Genomic DNA, 7,666 nt, shown 5'->3' with positions numbered 1-7,666 from the left:
AAAAAAAAAAAAAAAGAGAGAGAGACTGAGAAATTTGTGCTGCCGTAACCACAAATCTGCTGCAAAAGATCTCTTTAAAATGTTAAGAAGCAAAAATGCTACTTTGAAGACTAAGGTGCACCTGACCCAAGCCATGGTATTTTCAATCATCCCCTTTGCATGCAAAAAACTGGACAATGATAGTAAGAGAAGACCAAAGAACAGACGCATCAATTCTTATACCGAATGCCGAATATACCAAGAGCTGCCAGAACCAACAAACAAATCTGTCTTGGAGGGAGTACAGCCAAAAAGAATATTCCTTAGAAGCGAGGATGGTGAGGTCTCCTATTACTTATTTTGGACATGTGATCAGAAGGGGCCAATTGCTGGAGAAAGACATCAAGCTTGGCTAAGTAGAGGGTTAGTGAAAAAGAAGATCTTCAATGACATAGGGCTGCAACAATGGGTTCAAACACAGTAGTGACTGAAGAAGGCACAGGATTAGGCAACACGTTGTTCAATAGCTGTTGTTTCAATATTCATAGGAGACTCCACTGCACCTAACACCACCAACAGCAAATCACACACAGAATCTCATTTGAATTTCTAGAGTCTTCTCCCTGGATTGGATAATTTTCTGGTAAGCACCTACTTTCAATTTTTGCAAGATTTATGATTGTCAACAGGGAGCTAAAAAATGCTGACAGGATGACTGTTCATCATGTTCAGGCTGTAGGGGAAGGACTAGAGATTCATTCAGCCTGGAGATAAACAGTGTCTTAAGAATGGCCATTGATAAGTGTCTACCTTCTAGTTAGTGACTTACCCTCCTTTCTTCTCCCAGCCCTGGAAACCATCAAAGAATATTTATTTTTAATATTAACATATTAACTTGGGTGAAGGGGAAGGCAATATACAACAAGGGGGAGGTCAGCCTTAAAATATACAAAAAAAGAAAAAGAAAAGAATAGCCATTGAGAAAAGCAATTATCCTCTTTTTGAGATTATGGAAGCCAATCCTTCAAAAAGGTCTTATCAAATGTCCCTGTCTCTCTTGATTATTAGAAATTATATCTTCAATAATAAAAAGCAATCTGAAGCTCTTCTAAACAGAAAGAGAAGTAGGCATCAAAGGAACAACGTGCAAGTATCTCAAAAAAGAAAATAGAAATGATAACCTAAAAAGCATTAAAAAGAACAGCTTTCAGGACAGGTAAAATAGGAAGAGAAAAAACAGAGTGGCACTTCTTAATAATCCAGCACCTATCAGACCTTAATATACCTACATTCAGAATTTTTACATATCCCTGCTGAGTAAGTTTTCACAGTAACTCATTATACCCCCTAGATTTTGAGTAGGTCCCAAAGATACTACATCTATTTCTAACTTTATTATAAAAGGAATTAAGATGTATCCACTGCTTACTATATGTCAAGTACTGTACTAAGTGATTATATACATCATCTCCTTAAAAAATAAAAAAAAAAAAAAAGCCTAATGAGGATTAATGAAGAGAAGGCTATGTCAGGCCAGAGGAACCACATTAGTAGTGCAAAACCAATAAGGAGTAAAATATGCCATTAGGAAAGTGATGGAAGGTAAGGCTGGGGAGGTATAAAGGAGTCAAAAGCAAAAAGGGCTTACATGCTATAATGCAAAGTTCAAATGACATGAAACCTGTAGAGATTTGTTGAAATATTTTCATCAGATGAGTCATATGATTATATTTATATTTTAGAAATATTACTGTCAGCAGTCTAGAAAATGACTAACTGGCACAGACTTGAGCATAGAAAACAAGAGGCTAGTGTATTAAACCAAACCCACTGCCACTGAGTCCATTCTGACTCATAGCAACCCTACAGGACAGAGTAGAACTGCTCCATAGGATTCCCAAGGCTGTAATCTTTATGGGAACTGATTGCCAGGTCTTTTCTCTTGCAGAGCGGCTGGGACGTTTGAACTGTCAACCTTTTGGTTATCAGCTGACTGCTTAACCACTGCACCACCAAGGCTCCTTTAACGCAGAGCAGACACTGTATGTTTGTCGTTTAGAATGCAGAATATTGCAACTAGAGGAGTAAAGAATACTGACTCTCTACTTCTTGACCTGCGTGATACAAGAAGAAAAGCATACTTGTGGAGAAAAGCTTGAGCATGGTTTTAACATGCTGAATTTGAGGTACATGATGCATACTCAATTCCAATAGTGAGTTAGAATGCCAGGTTTGTACAAGTGTGATACAGTGAATTAATTAATATGGCTCTTCAAGCACGGTGGAAACAAACTGGGTTATTATTTAGGGAGCTCTGGTGGCGTAGTGCCTAAAGCATTTGACTGCTAACCAGACCAGCCACTCCTCGGAAGAAAGGCTGGGCAACCTACTTCCTCAGCAATACTGCCTCGGAAACCCAAGGAGGGGTCGCCATGAGTTGGATCAAACTCGATGGCAGTGCGTTAGTCATGGTCTTTGTGACTCCCACCAGATGACTGAGTGGAAATACGCAAATGTGAGGTGGTTATGGCCTACCAAGAGGATTGGATAGCTTACTAATAATGTAATAAGGTACATAACACCCTTGCAGGGGTATGACCATGCAAATAAGATATATGGAACCTTAACATGGACTTGGTCAGTTTTGTCATTCCACTAGGCTTAAAATGACCTATCCCAGAAGTGGAAAGGAGGATCTTACTATCATCAAGCGAGAAGAGCCAGGAGTGAAGCACATCACTTGGACCTGTGATCCATGTGCAGAGATGGCAAACAGAAGGCAGCAGCAGAAGCAGCAAAACCAAGAGACAGGTATGAGACAAAACACTGGGCTTTCGGGCCCAAGGATTAAGAAAGTTGAGTGCTTTGAAACAGGAAACGTGCTGGCAGAGTGGGGTGCCTCTTTGGACACCTATTGGTAAAGCTAAAAGAGCTTTATAATAATGGCCTGAGCAAGTGCAACTTACTTATTTTTAATTCAACAAGTATTAATTATTAAGCACTAAGACACTTGCCTGCTAACCAGACGGCTGGCGGTTCAAACCCACCAGCCACTCCTCGGAAGGAAGGTTGGGCAATCCTACTTCCGTAGTGATACTGCCTCAGAAACCCAAGGCGGGGTCGCTATGAGTCGGGGCCGACTCGACGGCAAAACAACAACAACAACAACATGGTGGTGCAGTAAATTACGTGGTATGGTTTTTCTAACCATAATCTTTGTAACTCTCACTTTGCCATGAGCATCTGAGTAGCTGACTATTAAAGTTAGCCACCTGGTATATTTCTGTTGAACAGTAGGATGCAATCTTATGGGAAGTTTGCTCTCTCTAAGGTGTACAGAATTCTGATGTTAGGATTGGTTAGTTTGGCCACTCTGCCAAGTTCAAAAGGAGCCCTCCTAGAGGCAGAGTCTCTCTGACTGCCAGCTGAGAGAGACCCACTGCTGAGAGAATCTCACTGCTGAAAGACGTACTAAGAGAGACACACTTGCAGAGAGAGACATGAGACACACAGGAGACATGCGCTGCTGACAGAGACACGAAGGATGAGAGACTAAGAGAGACTGCCAGCTGCTGAGATGTCCAGCTGCAAGAGACTGAGCATGTTTCTGAACTTGAACTGTAGCCTGCTGCTTCCCTAATAAACCCCATAATCTGTGAGTTCTGTATGGCCACTGCAGTGAATTATCAAACCCAGCAGACAGGTGGCGGGTGCTGCAGGAAGAACGGTTGGTGTCAGGGTTGGTGAAAGAGTTGGAGGGAGGCGGTATGTCTGGCCTTGCAGGAATAGGCCTTAGGCTGCTGATAGCGATTCTGTCCTCCTCCTGTCCTTCTCTTGTATAGTTAGAGGAGGTCAAAAGATGCCACCTCCTTGCCCCTTTTGCAACTACTATGTGGCATTCTCCAATAGTAAAGAACATAAGACAAGCTATAGCTATCTTTAATGCTAAATAATTTGGTAAAGACAAAAAGTGTTGTCAGAGTTTGGAAAAGAATGGAAGTTACAGTGGCAGAGCAGTGGTTCTCAACTGGGAATTACTTTTTTTCCTCAGGGGGCATTTTGCAATGTTTGTAGATTTTTACTTTTTTTCATGACAGGGAATGCAGTGGGTGCCACTGGCATCTAGGGGGTGGAAGCCAGGAATGCTGCTAAACATCTTAGATTGCACAGACAGGCTCCCACAACAACGATGTATCTGGTCCAAAATGTCCATAGTGCTGTTGTTGAAACCCTAGCCTAGCGAGGAAATGAATCAGGTATAACAGTTGGATTTGAGTTGATCTTAAAACATGAGGAAATGAGGTCAAATAACAGAAACAAAAGCACAAAGGTAAGAAATGTGTTTGAAATGAAATGGGTGGTTCAGGCAGGGAAAAGATAAGCCAGATCATATGGAAACCATACTTACTAGATTCATTGACACTGAGGGGACTCCTGAATCTATTGCCTGCAAAGAATCTTTAAATCTTAAACCAAAGCTATCCTAAGAAGCCATCATTAAATTAAACTACAATTTAGCTCAATTAGTAAAGAATGCTTGCCTTAAGCACTGCCCTCTTATAAAGAATTAACTATATAAATTCAAATAGCACAGTTAATCTAAAGCACAGATGAGAACTTCAAGGACCAGAGAATCTAAACTAATGGTGATATAAAAAACAACAGGCTCAAGCATAGGAGTGATTGTGTGGATGGTGCAGGACTAGGCAATGTTTCGTTCTGTTGTACAGAGGGTCACTATGAATTAGAAATGACTTGATGGCACCTAACAAAAACAATTATAATAAAGGTAGATATAGGGGCTGACTCGACGGCAAATAACGACAACAACATATTGAGAACGGTGACACATTTGTGAAATACATAACCAGTGTCACTCAACTGCACATGTAGGAATTGTGAACAGATTTATGTTTGGTTGTATATATTACTACCAAAAATAAAATTTCTAAAAAAGTCAGTAGGACAAAAAGGTGATGAGGTAGTTGGAAGTAGATGATAAAGGGTTATGAAAATTACATAAAGGTCCTAAAGACATATGACATAGGTATTAAAAAGCTGTTTTAAGTATTAGCTCTAGAGATTAATGCACTAAGTTGTAAAACTGCTTGAAAGCAGCAACCCTGTCTTGTTCATTGTTCTAGCTCTTATCTCAATGAGCACTGTATATCATAGTCTATGCTAAGTGCTTTTTTAATTAAATGAAATTTTCCAATAATTATTTAGTAAGTATTATTGGTGATGTCTAAAGTTCCATTCACTGCTGAGATTCAGTACATTCTTCTAAACAGGTACCACCAAAAAAAGAAAAGCACTATCATTTATAAGTGACAAATACATAAAGGCACTACAGTACGCCCTCTACACATTATTTCATTTAATCACAGAATAGAATGTTGTGTTTTGCCCTCTTTAAAGATGAAGACTCCAAGACTCAAAGAGTTTAAGTAACTTGGGCATATTTAATACTGAACCCTTTTCTAGTCTTCAACCTCCAGCTTCAGTAACACGCTGTAAGAAGTGTTAAAACAGTAAAATTCAACACCCACCTTTCAAAATTAAAATATGCAAAGATATTTAAAGTAACTCCGTAAGATTTTACTTACAATTCTTTACTAGTGTAATTATTAAAGTCTGCCTCAAGGACATGGTATTGGGCATACTTTCACACTTGTATGCCAATGTGGTTTCTAAGTGCATTCAAATCATCCCAATATTCTCTTCTAGGAAACTCGAGCTCCCATGAAAAGCTAACCCACTAAATTGGTATAATACAACCTAATCCAATGATTCAGAAAACGACCAAAAAAATTAGCATTTCAAATTCCTTTCTGGATTAAGGTCCTCTTCCATACTCCTTAAAGTCTCAAGACCTAGCCTAAAAAAAGGCACCAAAAATGGGTCAGGTTCTCAGCACGGATTCAGCTGTCGCCACGTATTTCATCCTCATCTCCTGCAACATTTTTGAGATTCTACCTAACCAGAAGCTCCCTCCTTCAGGTATAGTTTAAAAAAAAAAAAAAAAATTAAATCCTTTAAGGAACCTTATCTAAAATACTCTGCTAGACTATCCACGTAAACACTTCGGTACAAGGCTATAATCCTACTCTTGTGGGTTCTCCCAGAAGCACTGTCCCAGCACCAGATGGAACACCAGCTGCTCCTCCCAAGCTCTCCACACGAACCCCTTAAGCAGCTTTCTCAACATCCACAGCCTAAGCTCAAGGCCTCTTTCGCAGTCTTAGTGCCTAACAGGACGCGCCAAGCCCCCAATCTTCTCCAAACTCTTAAGGAAGGAGTGTCGGTAAAGGGGAAGCTATTGGCCCTGGCCGGAGGGTCCAAAATATATGCAGAGCGCGGGCAGAGTGGGACTGGAGTCTACTGGGGATGGCTAGGAAGCGGCAAAAGCACTTACCAACATCCTGATCGAAGGGATTGGTAGCAAAAAGAGGCATCTCCACTCTATGCCGAGGTGTCCACAGGGACTCCCCCTCGACACCACAGCAGTCAGGGTGCGAAGTAGAAAGGTACACCACTCAGTCAAAAAGAGCAGCAGAGATGGACTCTACAAGGTCCGCCACAGCGCCTTCTCTTATCCAGCGCAGCAACCACGGCAGCGGCGGCAACAGCGAAGAAGCTGAGAAGGTCCCGCTCGTGGAGCATGCCGGGAATCTGAGTGGCCTCAGCGCTGCCTGCCCAGGCCGTGCCCTGCCAAAATAGGCCCAACTAAACCGCCCCCACCGCCTGACTCCTCTTTTGATGAGTCACACTTGAGAGTGGGAGTGATGACTGTGTTTTCTGCTTTTCTCTTAGCCGGGGTTCTCCGGAGGGCGGGGTCCTCCAGGCACGCCGAAGCCAACTAGCGCCCACAGGAATGAATCAGATGGAAGAAAAAGAAAGGTTCGCGTTTGGGTTCAGCGATCTCCCTTTCTTCCTTCATTCTGTCAATTGTCAAAGCGTTACAGTCTCTATGTAGGGAGATGGAAACGTCTTCAGTTTGGATAGTCTTCTAAACAGAAAGGCAGTGAGTTCAGTTCGCTGTCTGAGATGGTTTGAAATTTGTTTGGATGAAGTCCTGTGAGCTCAAAGGATTGTCTGGAAATCCCTATAGAGGAGTGTCGGGGGGCGCGACTTTTTCGGAAAGGTGAGGTAACGTTGGCAATTCCCCAGAGTCCCTGAACGCCCGATAAAATCTCTGTCGAAAGTACTAATAGTAGGGCGTTGGCATCTACTGACTTCTAACTGTGCAACCATTAAGCAGTTGTGGATTTTAGAAAAGGTGTAAAAACTCAAGATTTTCTCCAAGCCACCTGCCCCCCCCAAAAAAAATGAGCAAAAAATAAAACTAGAAATTAGTGATTCCTAGCAATTTAAAATGTTTAACAATTTTATTGGTAAGTTTACTTAAAAACTCACTCCCATGGAATCAGATCCGACTCATAGCGAACCCTCCTTGGGTTTCCGAGGCGGTATATCTATGGAAGTAGATTGCCCAACCTTCCTTCCGAGTAGTGGCTGGTGAGTTTGAACCGCTAGCCTTCTGGTTAACAGTCAAATGCCTTAGGCACTATGCCACCAGAGCTTCTTCTACATTACACAGATTTTTTAATTTATTAAGTAAACGTTTTAAAAATGTATGTGCGTGTGTGTGTGTGTGTGTGTGTATATATATATATATATATATATA

Source organism: Orycteropus afer, unplaced genomic scaffold (genome assembly GCF_000298275.1).
Source record: "Orycteropus afer afer isolate SDZICR_OR568_19922 unplaced genomic scaffold, OryAfe1.0 scaffold00035, whole genome shotgun sequence".
In the NCBI taxonomy this organism is placed as follows: Eukaryota; Metazoa; Chordata; class Mammalia; order Tubulidentata; family Orycteropodidae; genus Orycteropus; species Orycteropus afer.
This window is presented reverse-complemented; position numbering follows the sequence as displayed.